The following is a 15142-nucleotide window of genomic DNA, read 5'->3' as shown; positions in this document are numbered from 1 at the left end:
CTTGTGCTTGAGTACAACAAGAGCCAGACTGTACCTCAGTTCCACTGGTAGTGCCAGGCAGCATGACTAGAGTACAAGCAACTTCAGTCCTCAGTACAGGATGTTTTTTACCACACTGGGACAAAAATACAATCTTATGGTCTTTTCTGGAGGGAGGGATGGATGGTTTTTACCACACTGTGACAAAAATTACAGTCTTATGCTGTTTTGCAGAGGGATGCCCTTCTCTAGGGACAGCTGGGGAACAAAGGAGAAGTAGAACCTGTCCTAGGATGGGGCATCTCCTGAATTTGGATCAGATCCATTTCATGTAGTGTTAAATCCCCTACTACTTTTGAGGGAAAAGAAAAATGAAGAAAGAAAAAAAAAGTGAGTGCAATATACCAATTAGTGTTTATTCTTACAGTTTTCCTAGTACCTATCCAGGGGCTTCTGGTTTATGTCTTTTCTCTACTACCCACAGTCTGCAATGTTTCTGTTTAAGGGTCCAGAGTTTGATTCCTCCTAGTGGTGCATGCTTGCGTGTATGGCCAAGATTCACTGAAAAATGACACTGTAGGGGAGAGTCCATACATCTTACACTTCTAAATCAGATTATTTAATGTGTGAGCCCAAAAGATACTGTTCTATTGTATGAGATAATGTTTTCCTTTACTATGGAGTAGATGTGATCCCAATATGAAATGGGGGCAAGAGAGCAGGCACTGCACAGATATGTCTAAGGCATGTAATACAGGTAAGCAAGCTGTACTGGCTGATATTAATGAGTGAGCTAAAATCCCTTGACTAGTTACCCCAGTAAAGCCAGAGGTTCTTTAATATTTGGTCTCAGTGGATGCATAGGCTTCTACTAACTTACTAACGTGTCCCAGGGATCTTAATGCTAAGGAGTCTGGTTTTGATTGCCCCTCCAACTGGAGGTATGCAACTGCCTGTGGCAGATGTGCCTGCATAGTCTTTTGCCAATGCCCCACAAATTTCCCTAAAGTAGTTTACTGCAGCTAGAAGAATTTCTGGCATCACCAAATCATATTCACAGTAGAAAAGGACTTTCATTGAAGAAAATTGCACTCACATGTGAAGTCTGCAAAGATGACACTGCCAGCTAGCATGGTGACACAGAAAAATCATACTGAATTTTACTTCTACATCATGAGACACCTGCAGCAGGTCAGCTATTCTGGTACCATATATGATGTAGAGCTGCTTAACATATTATTGATGGAAGCGCACCACAGACAGATATATGTGTACATATGGTCTTCTTGTTTATTTGCAGAACCTTTCTAGTTTCCACAAAGATATTCTGATTGTTTTGGGAGTTCGTTGTTTTCTTTTTTTTTTTTCCAAATTCACCTGAAGTCAGTTGAGCTAACCAAGCTATTGCTGGTAAGAAGTTACACAGGCAGTTCTTCTGAAACCAAAATGTCTACTCAGAGAAGTAGCTGGCTGCCAAAGAAAGTAAGATGTTCACAAGCTGGCTCGTACACTGTCACATCTATGTGTGTGTATATATATATATGTGACACATCTTAGGAACTTTTCCTCCAGGAAGTCCCACAGTGTCCAATGCAGCTGTTTTTGCTGTAAGACACCATTTATTGCATATCAGTACCACAGTCAGATACATAGTACATACAGAAAAATGATGTCCACTATTGTATGTAAACAGACTCCTCCCAAAGAATGGTACTGAAATGCTTTACATTAAAAACAGCATGCAACTTAATGGGATCCAGCAGTTTCTGAAAGCCCATTTTCATGTAAGTAAATGCAATCAAATCTCTTAATGAAAAAAATGTGGTTATGCATGTCACCTTTTCCTTCCAAATATTGTAAGCCTACCTTACAGCTCTGATCCTGATTTTGCCTTTTTCTTGTACTGCAGGAAAAAAAAAAGAAAGTGGAAATAGATAGTCAGAAAAATCCTCTAGCTTAGGCACTGCAAAGTGACTGTACTGGTCTCCCTGTCCATGACAGCTTAAAATTAAACAGCATTGTCCATGCAGAGAAGCTGACCTTCCATTTCTCCTCTCTGTAGTTTTACTCCTTCCTTCCCTCTCCTTCCATCAGGAGGTGAAGATTCAACAACCCAAGGAGAAGAGAAATAGGCCTGGTAAAAATAGTTGCCTGGAAGCTTCTCTTTACTTTTCAGCTTCTCTTCTGCAGGCCTCCAGACCTGCAAAACACATGACATTTCCACGGACCAGCTCTGAGAAGCCAGAGAAAGATGCCTTTTGTGGTCTTTCTGCAACAAGCCCTAAAGCAGCCAGTTTGGGGCTGAATAGTTTTATGGGGGGTTTTTTTGCTATTGTAACGTGGAAAAAGCTTTTGCCTCTTCTGTGCGGGAGTCTGTCTCCCTCTCAACCACCTCTTGGATGGGTTTCTGCAATTTTAATTCATTTTACAGCAAAATTTCACAGCAGTTTGGACAGAAAGTGAAGAATTCCTCATTCGCTATTGGAAGCTAGCCAAAAGCTGAACTAGATGTACAAAGGGCCAAGAAGAATTTAAAACTGTTTAAAAATCTCCAGCCAAAGTGATCTGCAGTCAGCCCACCAAGGTTTTTAGAACTGAACTGTCTCTTTAAGCTTGGCTCTGGGAAATAAACCAACTTGTTTCTGTTGTAGTGAGTAGAAAGTGGGTGATGAAAGTAATTTGCAACATTCAGAAATGAAGATAACAGCAGTCTGGTGATTTAAGTAGCACTATGCTGCTTGTACAGCCTCCTATGAGTAGTTACGTGCTAGATACTCTGTTTTTCCTAGGATGCCATTCAGTGCCAGCCCATACGTCTTTTGGGCCAGACTGCTGTGTTTCATAGGAGGTATACATTTAAATATGTCTGGGACAACCAGGCTGATGTAATGCTGGAGACACCATCTCTGTGATCTGCAACATCTGAGAAAATCAAAGCTCACTAATTCAGAGTGCCTGCTTTCCTTCTATGTCTATACACACCCCAATACGTACACATCGCATGTATATATACACTGATCAGTTTTTTTACTGCTTCCTTCTTGCTTTTGCGCTGCCACTCCACAGTATGGAAACAGCAACAGGGGGGCCTGTACACAGTTACAATTAGTCTTAGGTAAACTGGAACAAACAGTGGCATTACACTGGCCCTGGGATCCCAACCAAAATCCCAGTGAAAGGAAATGTTGAGACATTTTAGGGTAGGGAGTTGAAGCAAGTAATTTATCATTCATTTCAGCTAAAGCAGTCCTAATCCTTTCTCATGCTATTCTCTTCAAACATTATAGGTTTGCAGCTGTCTTTACAGGGCCAGTTTGATTAATTTGTATTTTTCCCTACCTACATTTTCTTGTGATTTGGAGAAAGGCAGGCTGTAGAAAAAGGACTTTGAATAAGATTGAAGATTTCCCAAATTTGGGATGATTGGATTCAGTTCATTCACTTGGCACACAGGGGTCAAATGTAAACTGCGTCTGACCAGAATTTATCGAAAGTTGGAGAGGAACTGAGTCTTCAAATTCAGACCTTTAGTTTAGTCTAATTGCTGCTTGAACCTGTCTAAAATCCAAAAGCAAATCTCAAATTAATCTGCCAGTCCTGGTACCACCCACAGAGTTTGAATTTTGAATGACTGCAGAAAGAAACTTCAAATTTTACATGCATGTATAAGTAATCAGCATGCAGAGACCATCATGAATCTCAAAGCACTTCATACAGCTCAAAATTTCCTGCTAATATTTCACACTGGTGATCTCCACTCTAGCCTGTAAGACCAACTGTGTAAAAGCCCTGAATCCCAACACCCACAGGAGAAAGAACAACAACAACAAAACCACCAAAAAACCCCACCAAAAAAAGTCCAAGCTCCAGCCACATCTTGGACATCTCTACTAAAACAAGGAAGCAAACACCAGCTTTGCTGCACAGGCTTCAGCACTGATGACTTATTGCCATAGATGAATGTGGAAAAGGAGCGGTCTCTTCCTCTTGTACAGAGGAGCATTAGAGGGACTTCTCCGTGCTCATAGCTGGATGCCCAGGTTTGCATTGACTTTCCTGAAAGAGCAACAACTGGCAGAGCTGAACTGAAATCAGCTCTTGTGCAATGAGTGGATACTGATGTCATTAGTCATCATCTTTGTTCCAGAACTCCTTGCTGTTACTACTGACCAAGAAAGGCAGGAGGAAAGAAGGATCTTCTTGCCACCCATAGCAAGTTTAGGATTGCCGAAGGGTGAATCTTACAGCGTTTCTTTTCCTAAACACAGTAAAAAACCCAACAGCCTCACTTACACTCTTTCTGAAATGCTATGAGTACACACCTGGTCACTGTTGACTAAAACTGTTTTTCATGACAATGATATTACCCACTGTTGACTAATTGAGTGTTACAGAAAAGGCCGGCTGCAGCAGGTCAGGAATAAGGAAATGCCATTCTTGAATTTCTTATTTCTTTGGCAGAGACACAGAGAATTTGGTTTTCATTACACACACAGCTTTTAGCTTTCAGTTGGATCAAGAGGAGAGGGCATTCGTCCATCTCCATCATTTCAGACAGGTCTTGATCTGCAAAATTCTTTAATGCTATCACACAAGAAGAACTTCTGATCCCTAGACGTTGTTTGGAGGTAGAATAAATGACTATGATCCAGCTAAGTCATAAATTTGGGGGTTGGGAAGACCACTCTTCTCCCCACAGGCAGCTTATAGTGTGAGAGCATGCTAGACAGGAGATGTTAAATCTTAAAGCACTGCACTGGAACATGTTTATCTTCTAGCTGTGTTTTCTGCAGCCCTGTGGAGCAAGCATTAACATTCCTATTTTTGAAGTGAAGGAAAATGAAGCAGAAAAAGAAATAGCAGGAAACTCTTTACTTTCTGGGGGGAAGTGGGAGGAAGGAAGCGAAGCAGAAGATCAGAGCAGAAACGGCTGTAGCAATGTAAGATGTGCCATGTTCTTTTTTACTGCCCTTTCAAGAGGGAAAGAGTGAAACCTCCACCACCTTACAAGCCAAATGCTTAAATTGATGTCAGCTCACCTAATGCTGGGGAAGGGAAAACCTAGCTGATTTTGCATTGAAGTGGGTGAGGGACTTGTATGATTCATTCCAGCAGCTCTTCCTGGGAAGGTGGGTGCCTCCCGCGGAGGGAGGGGAGGCAACTGATGAGAGGGGGCACCTGCTACTGAGCCAGCACCGTTGTGGTTGCTGTGACGGCTCACTGCAGCCTAAGCAGACTTTCCCTGCCCAGAACGGTGCTCCAGTCCAAAGATGTTACTGTGCCATTAACATGCCTCTGTTGTGGTACAGAAGACTTTCTGCCACCACTGCCCTAGTAGAGTTGGTCAAATCTGATAACGCATTAGGCTGGCCTGAAACAGCGTATAAGGTGTTCCTGTACACACCCTGCAATAGGTCTGGCAACATGCTGATTTGTTATAGCCAAAGGCGGAATAGCCAAGTGGGGGGTACAAATCAGTCCCTAGTGATCTGTATCAGGCTACCCAAGGGTAAGCAGCAGGTCTCTGGATAGACTGCCGAAAAGACGAGAAGGCGGACCTGTTCTCTGAGCTTTGCATCCTGCTCCTCCATGTGGGACCTCAGACTCTTAGACCTCTCTCTCCCTGCCCAACAACATGAAATATCAACCTATTAAGTCGTTCAGAGCTATATTAACACTAGATCTCACTGAAGACTGAGGAGGTACCATTTGTTTTGCTTAGACTCAATTCACAGTGAGTAACTTACTGGTTGGGTATGGTCTTCAGTTACTTTCATAGATTAGCAAGGAAAGAACTTTTTAGAGATTTGCTCACTATCTCAAGTAATTTGATAACTCTGTCAAGCTTATTCTAGCCAGCGAACTGTATAGGAATTGGGTAAGTAATTGGGTAAGTAATTCTGTAAATCTGTATTCACAATCTTAAGAGTCTTTTTTCAAAATGGATGTATGTTCTACAGAGGTTCATCCTTGTACGTACATTTCTGGTCTAACAACTGCATGTTTACTCTTAGTTTTCTGTTCTTGTTCTTCTGTAGAGGCTTAATCCAAAGAGCAGAAACATCAGCAAGATGGATCATGGGACTCGGACTCTGGAGATCCGTGCTCAGTTTTTTTGATCTACCAGGACATGCCTTAGCTGATCTTGCTCAACCTGCTGGGTGAGATTCTCAAATAGGGACCTAGTGCTTGCTTGTTTCTACAAGAGTGAGGCACTTGCATAGTTCTACGGGCCTCAGCTTTCGTTCCCCTTGTGCAAAATAATGGTTATAATAATACTGTCTTTGGCTGACTGGCCTGTTTCGATTATGTTAGTCACTCTGCAGACATAGCAGAGAGACAACAGGAACTCCCTTTCAGTGCAGAAGGAATAGTAACAAATCCAAAATCCACTGAAATCGTTAGAAGTCTTTTCTATTTTGGATCATGCCCTGTGTGTTTAAGATCAATTTTCAGCTAACATTTCCTGTCATTGAATTTGTGAGAATCCTAAGGAAAGGAGCCATAAAAGAAGGACCTGAACAGATGAAAAGAGAATTCTTTTCTTCTATTAACAAATATCTCCCAGTTACACTTTGGCAAAATTTGCTGAGTGTTAGTCCTAGTTCTGGGAAAATGTGGGTATCCCAAAGGCCAGATGACAGTCTCACAGACTGTCATCAAAAGAAAGAACTTCTTGTTATCAAGGTAGTGGATAAAGTTGTTAAAATATTGCTGCATTTACCATATAAGGCATATTGGATTCAAAACTGAACTGGTCTGTGACTGTCAGTATGATTTAACAGATTCCATGCAGCAGGTTCCAAATCTGCCATACTTTATTCTCCTGCCCCTGATTAACGTCTTGGATCCATAAGACTCTCACATTTAATTGCACTCTTCTCAGTTAAAAACACGTCTTTAATCAAGTGCTGGGCAGCCACAGTTAGCACAATCAGATGTTCTAATGAAAGAAAGAAGTTGTAGGTATTGCCAGCAGAGCTCACACAAAGCACACTGAAAAGGCAGGCAAGCTGACGGCTGGAAAAGTTTCTGTCTCTTCTCTTTAATCACCCCTCCCCTTCTGCTGACATTTTCTCACTCAGTAGAAGCTGCCAAATCACAGATGGTTGTGGGGCCTACATGAATCAGAATAAAACAAGGAAGCTAGTATTTGTAGGAGAGACTGGAACAGCAACAAATAAGACTGACCTGATTATTCAAGCATGGTCGGACATAATGCCAAACTGTGTCTTCTGATATTTGCTGTGTGATTTATATACCAGTATATACTGCAGAATGCAGTCAAAAAGTGCTGCATCCCCTTTTTTCTCTGCTGGTGTGAATCTAGGAGGTTTTGGTGCTCTGAACCTGCTGACTTCTGAATTTTGCTATACCAAATGCGTCAAACACAGTTTACAGGGGGCAGCAATACCAAATCAGATCATGTTTGCTCACATAGTCATAAGTATAGATATTTTGTTACCAAGATTTTTAATTGCTAGGCAACCAATAGTCCATTTTGATGACAGTGTGATATTGCATGCTGGGACTTGTAGTTTCAGCACTGATATGGGCATGGAAGTAAAGGATCAACACATTGTTGACAACAGTTGGTTCCTAGGTTCACTCTGAGGTCACTTTTGCTACCCTTTCTGATGCTTTGTTATTGAAGGTCTGTGCTGGAGAAAAAGTAGGGATATAGGTTCAGTTGCTGAAGTTTAAAGAACACGGGAAGAGGAGAGGAATGCTGAGTCGCAGGCAAGACTCATCAAGCACTGCTTCTGCCCTCCTGGCTCTCTGGCACTGGAGTAACCTCCTCCAGGAGTAGGGCTGCTGCTGCAGTACAAGCCCAGCTAGACCTTGGTAGCAGTCAGCAGTATCGTGTACTTTGGGGGAAGGAGATAAAAAGACAAAACAACCAAACAACAAAAAACCCCAGAAGTAGGAACATGAGTTAATTTGCTCTGAAGGTAATGTTTCTCCTATTCTTGGTCACAGGAATATGTATCTGTGCACATTGATGTGCACATCATATTTTTTGGATGGAGCGCAATGCCATTGTTCCCATTTTGTAGCTGGAGAGCAGAGGCACAGAGACCCACGTTTTAAAGGCATTGAACTTGTGTCATTCCAGAGACTTCTCGTGGGAGTCAGGTTTCCAAACCAAGTTTCAGCATCTGGCCAGCTATTGTCTTTCCTCCCTCCCCGGCCAAGCTGAGATTACAGGGTAGAGAAGGAAATTGAACCCACACCTCTCACATCCACCATTATAGCTACATCCCCACCAACAAAGATTGGGATTTGGGCCCTGCTTACTTGTCCTGTTACAACTCTGGAAACTGCTTTAAGCTGTAAGCTTACATAACTTGCATTTCTGCCTTAAGAGGTGCCTGCTTTAATGGCAACATAGGTTAGCTGTGCATATGGTGAAAATGTACATTTTTTTAACCTGCTTTTCTTTCATTCCCCCCCCTGCTCTTATGAGAGAGAGAATGAATGCAACTTCCTGATTCACTTTGTCTGGGTCATTTTATGTGCTTTTAGTCTTGTTTCTTTTCATTCAAACATTTTTATTCAGTCTAAGAGAATGGTCCCAAACTTTTCAAGCATCCTTTAAGGGGAATTTTGCCTTGCCTCTAACTATGCTTTGGAATTGCCTCCAATACCATTCTGTCCTCTCAAAATAGGCAGGAGTAAACAATGTTTTGGATAAGAAACTCTCCCTGGATTATCAAATGACACAGAGCATATTTCATACTGTTCTGCATCCCCTTCTTTGTGTATTCTGACATACATTAGCTCTTTTCACCACTGCTGCAAATTGGGCAGAGGTTATTTTGTGGTTCTCTATGCCGACACCAAGTTAATTCCTAACGTGGATTACAGATGCCCTGGAGCACATCCACACAACAAAATGGAGCTGGGGCACGCACTGACCTGAGAGATGCTAGAGATGCAAAGAGAATGTCACTTTGTGGTTGTCTCTGAGTCACTTCAACACAGCTTAGTCACGGAATTAACACGTGGGTCCCAGTTAGTGAGCCCTGCAGGTTCACGTGGTGCCTCTGAAAGATGATTTTCAAGAAGCTCCAGACGTTAACTTGCAGGCAATGAAATTACCATGTCTGTTTGTTACTCATGTGGTTAGAAAACACATATACAAAAGAATAATCTTTCCTTTTAGAAACTTGTCATTTTGTTTTGTATAGCAGCGGGCAGCAAATGCTAATGAGAGACAAAAAACCATCACACAGACTAAATGACAGGTCTCTTTCTGCAGCCAAATTTAACTTGCATTGAAGTCCATAGGAGTTTTGCCAATGACTAGTAGAAATACTAGAAGTTCCTCAGGGTCAGACAAACAGTAAAACTATATGGGGAAAAATCTAGGTGAAAGCTGCACTTGAATTATATATGTAAAAGTTAGTCTTCCCGTAAGAAGTTCACTGGCTGGGCTTGCACAGCTGCTCAGGAGCAGCCCCGGGACTAACCATGGGGCTGAGCTCACCCTGCTGACACTGCTCACCAGTGGGAGCTCCTCCTGACGTGGCTCCAGGGAGAGCCAGAGGATGCTCCCCGCTGTGAGCCCTGCACCACAGCAGCTTCCCTGGCACACCTCCCCCCTGCACAAAGCATCCCATGGCCCCGTAGCCTCTGGTAGTGGCAGGCCACAGGTGGAAAGGAGTCGATCCTGGATCCTGCCTAGGAATAATCTCCTTAGCTCTTGCTAGAAGAGCCACCTGACATGGGGCAAGTGATGGTTGAAAGGAGCCTAAGTTCAAGCCAAAAGCAGGGAAGCAAGTTTAGCCTGCACAGGTCAAAAGTGGGTTAGCCCCTGCTCTGAAACATGCTGTTATGAAATTTTTGTGGTACAGTCTCATTAAAGTTGCTAGTTTTCTTCTTTGGTAAAATATAATCCTCTCCCCTTTAAAGAAGATGATAATTAAAGCACACAAATGCAGTACGTAGAATCCCATTGCTTAGACCTTGATCCTTTTAGTGTTTCTGATCCCTGGCTTCATTAAAGAAGTGTTTAAGTGGATAATTTTGTTTCAGTAAGAAGTGAGCCGTTCTCTTAGATGACCAGAGAGTATTCAGTGTTCTGCCAAGCTAGCGTTCAGAAAAAGATGCCCTTTAAAATACGGTAGACAAAGTAGGAGGGTAATCATACGCTGGGTAATTGTTTTAAAACATCAGAATACTAAAAGACATGCATTTAAATGTGAGAAACACAAATCTAGTTGAGTACTTTTTGGAGGCACTGGGGAGATTTGGACTGCATCGTACCAGACACAAACACACATTGATCAGCACTTGTGGGCATGAACAGTATACAGCATTAAATGGCTGAGATGGAGAGACAAAAAAAAATTGTTTATCTTTGTGCTGAAAGTTCCTACTGTAGGCAGAATCAGATAGAAACTATTGCTGGAAATGTTATAACCAAAATAAGTGTAACTACTGCATCTCCAAATACTCTAGTGTAATTTGTCACACCAAGAGGCATCCTACACCCTGCATTTCTTATAACTGTGCAGACAAATATTAAAAGACATTTTACTGCAAAATGAGATAAATCTTCTTCCACATGAACTCATAGGCTCACCAAGTTCAAGAGATCAGCAATGACTCATTTCTGAATGACTAGGTCATAGCAGAGGTACTAACTATTGTCTGGTATTGAAAGTATCAGGTGTGACCGCCTCCGAACATTGTGTGTTTACGTATTGACCCTGCTGATGCTATTTACACAGCTGTGGTCATTCTGTCCCTGTGGGCCTCAGTGCTGCCTGTGAAACTGGAGAGCATTGCCAGCAATGAAGGAGGAGGATGTCACCAATTGACCATGATAGTTTAGCACACCTGATGCTTATGTAGATCCCCAAAGCACTGGGTAAGCAGTGATTTGGTAATGGGAGTTCACATTTTGTGTCAGAATAACCATTGGACATCCCTAGTAAAATGTAAATTGGTACCTGTGCTTGCTTTGGGTACTTGAGTACTACCAAGACTTTACAAAAGGGAGGAAAAACAACTTTTGGCAAAATGTACATGCCAATAATGCACAATTTCTCTGGAAATCAGGCTCCAGAGATTCGCAGCTCCCCAGGACACAGTCACAGTCCATAATCTCAACGGTCAAGAGGTACAGACTAAGAGCAAGCCAACCTCATCTTTCTCAAAGGCAAAGCCATGTTGGGAGCCAGCCTGCCAATAATGTACTAATGGATATTTTCAGGTCCTGGCTTCTAACATCTGTAACTCACTGACAGCAGTGAGTTTCCTCTCACCAAAGGGTAACTGTGTCCAAGAGACAAATGAAGCTGTTTGGTTTATCTCTGAGGCTACCTTATATTTTGGTCTTGACTGCTACCTATTTGTCTTGCTGCCTCTCAGTGTCCCTCTCCATGTTTCTCTCCTTGCGTGGCAGTTGAAAAAAGCAAGAAAGCACAAGCAGTGTCTTAAGATTTGCCACTTTAGGGAGACAAAAGGAACTTTATACTATTAGTTGCTGTAGGCAACCTCCACGTAGATGTGAATGCTCTCCTGGAATGCCAAATGCATTCTGCCTCCCTGCTTTCCACCTCCCAACAAGTCATCCTCACCAGCTGTCAGAAAGCATTAAGTGGTCTGGAGAAACCAGGGATGTAAATGCTGCTATAGAAAATAGATATATGAAATTATAATAATTACCATTGTACTTACCATATTGCAGTATATAATTGAACGGGTTTTTTTTAAAGCATTACCCAAGCTTTTAAATCTGTTACGAAACAAAGATAAAACATGCACTTTTCTCAGTGTTCCTCATCATTTCTGAGGTAGGAAAATGGCTGAAAGTTGAAACTCTGTGCTTCTCCCAGCTCCAGTTCTCATTAAGTGTTAGTACACAGTATTTGGATTTTATTTACTCATGTTCTGAGTATTTGAAGCCTGCAGGCTGATCACGTTCTGTGAAGGTTTTCCTCAAGCTCATACGGACATATGAGGTCTGTGCCACATGACTAAATTGTTGGTTAATTGCCATGTGCCACCTAAGACCTGGGTATCACTAGTAATCCTCTGTGTACCAGCTGCTAGTCTGCCATAGATACAAGGTAATGAAACGTAACTCAGACCGATGGGAAAATAAAACATGGTACCCAAGGTCTGCAGTCAGACCTAACAATGCAGGGGTTAGGAAATTTGGGGTTTTTTCCTCTCTCTGCCACTCATCTGCTGTGCAACTTTGGGCAAATCACTTTGACCACCACCTTTCTTTCTTCCCTTTTACTTTTCTTCTCTCTCTTGTTTACTTAGGTTAAAGGAACCTGAAGGATCATATGCACTTGGGATCTCTAGACTTCCCCATACAAAGAATTCTTGTGTTTGTTGGGGTTTGCATCCAGCTAGGGTATGAACCTTTTGGTTCACATGACCTTAGAGAGTGCTCTTGTGAAGACAGCCATATATGTAAGTAGTGCAAGTTCAATGAGGGGATTACATATTAACTGCAGCAAGACCAGTGAATGGTACAGTGCCTGCATGCAGAAAACAATAGCCATTAGTCTGAAATATTCCTAACTGAATCTGACTCCTAACTAAACCACTGCTGTGAGTCACAGCAGTTCTGCAATGTAAATACTTTTCTCAGAGACAATAAAATATAATTGGAGTCAGCTTGTTGTTATTGATTAGAACATAATGCATTAGAGAGCATCCTTTTCCATACACTCTATTTATAGTGTCTGCATCATGGAACAGTCGTTACAGCTTTTCCATCCTCACTGCATAATCATCAACAAAGCATTAAACATGCATTCCTGTTAGCACACTAACTCAGGCCTGTCAAAAATGACAGGGGCTAAAGTCAGTCGGATAATTTAGTGTTTAGCATTTCTGTAAGAATCTATCCAAGCAGAGTGAAATCCAGGGAAAAAGGGGTGTGATTTAGCAAGGGATGTTAGCTTTCTCTATACGGGCCGTGCTACACATTGAAGACATGGTATGTATGTTTACACTGCCAAAAACCTTTACAGGGCAGATGGCACTACATGAGTCTTTTCTCCCTGCAAAAGTGGCTCTGTGCCCAGCTCTGCAGCTTTCCCTCCACTCCCTCCATGAACCTGCAGTCCCAGGAGAGCCCTTCTTAAAGAGGCTTGCAGTGGAAAGCAAGGCTTGTGTTCTGCCAGAGCCAATTCACTTTAAACTGTAGTCAACTGAATGAGGTACGTATTAACAGGCACGTAAGCAGGAGAGTACCTTTAGGCTAATGCAGTGCAACTGCATGCACAACTAGAGAGAAACTAATGTGCTGACAACATACTCTTCCTACCCCTTGCTTTGAATGCCATGAAGCGTTCGACTTTGAGACTCCTCGACTTGAGACTTCAGAGCTGTTGCTGCAGGGTGGTAACAGTGCAGTACCACACGAAGCCTCTGATTTAGAGTCTGCTTTCTGCAGAGGACACAGAAAGTTGCCGTCTCAAGAATGAGATGTACATAGGCCGAGACTGACGCTATGGCAGCATGATGCGTTCCCAGGGGAAATAGCAACTGTAATGCTCGTGAACCAGGCCATTTGGTCTCATGTTTGGAGTAATGTCACAGAGCCCCGAAGGTGAGGTTAGCAGATGCTTATTACCATACAGATCCCTCCTTCGCGGTATGAAGCAGGTAGTTAATAATCAGGGTCCCAGCTGAGCAAAGCACATAAGCATGTGATTAACTGCTTGAAGTTCAACATGTGCCCAAGTAGTTCACTGAACTGGAGCCAAAGGATGGAAAAGGTGACAGCAAAGGAACATTCGACTGAAAAAGAAGAAAGAAGCACGTTACTGGAAATGCTCATGACAATTCTTTCAAGTTCCTATACTCCAATATAGTCTTTATTTTGTCTCTGCTTGCACCCTAGCACAGCTATGCAGAGCTAAGCTGGAGTGAATCACCCTGGAGGGGTCTGTTTCACTGGAAATTACTTTAGGAGTGTAATTTATTCTGATTGTTAGTAGTAATTGTGTACTTTTCTGGCAGACAAAGTGAGTAGTATTTAAAAGTGAGTAGCAAACAGCAGTGGAAGAAGACCTACAATAAACTGTTGTTTACCAGCCATGAGCAAATACAGCTTGCTCCAGACTGTGCATCCTTCTGCTACAGCAGACCCGGGACCTCAGAGCACCACAGAGCAATGTGCACCTGCTATAAATAGCCACCAAGGGCTGTTTGAGAGTCTTCTGAAGGTACTAAATATTTTTGCAGGACTAGATCTTTCATTTGTCCTTCATGGTATGACACAACACGAAATTCTATTGCTATGATATATTAACTTGGATATTTTGGGCCTGGCTGTCATTTAGAGCAAAATAGGCAGTAAAAGCACCAATCAAGTTGATACAGAAGTTACATCTACTTCAAGGTCTTTCACACTTTCTACTTCGAGTAAAATGTGCCAAAGGCAGACACGTTCCTCAGTGACATACTTGTCACACTCTGAGTTCCCCACGGCCTCAGTGGTGCCTGTAAGCAGGACCATGGTGCCATGGAGCAGCGCTCCTGCCTCCTCCCTGCAGGAGCTTTCATCCCACGCCTTCAGTGACCGTGGTCCATCATGAGCTTCTAGCTGTTAAGGTGTCTTCAGGGTGAAAGCAAAATATATATCCAGAGGAAAGAATCATGTCGTTCCCAATGCTCAGGGCAAAGTGCAGGAGGGGGTGCAGGAGTGGGTAAAGCCGCTGGGTCATCTCACGTCAGATTCCTGTGGGTCCCAGGAGAACATGTGGGTCCCACTCCTCACTACACGTGGTCCATGAAGTTATGTTGAGCAGTCTGCTGACCCATGTGAAAGATTAGCATCTGTTGCGTCTGCAGGGAATGGTTTGATGCTAGCAGTGTCTTGTGGTTTGTGAAAAGGCAGGCACTATCCTTTGGTCCATGTGGCGTGGGATATGAGTTTGATCTTAAGCGCTATATTGCGTCAAGAGGTGACCTATAGCAGCATAAGAATGTGCTAGAGAGCACACCCAAATTGCTGTACGGCAAGGGCAGGATCTGTACAAACACACAAACTTTCACAGGGCCACTAGCCAAAGGACATACATCATCTCCAAGGGATGACAAGAGCTCTCATTGTTTTTTATGGGCCAGAGCTGTGTTGACTGCATGGCTGTTAACTCAGACAAGCCAAAGCTGTCAAACCCAGAAG

This window comes from Ciconia boyciana, chromosome 3, assembly GCF_034638445.1.
Source record: "Ciconia boyciana chromosome 3, ASM3463844v1, whole genome shotgun sequence".
NCBI classification, from domain to species: domain Eukaryota; kingdom Metazoa; phylum Chordata; class Aves; order Ciconiiformes; family Ciconiidae; genus Ciconia; species Ciconia boyciana.
Note: the sequence above shows the minus strand (reverse complement) of the source record.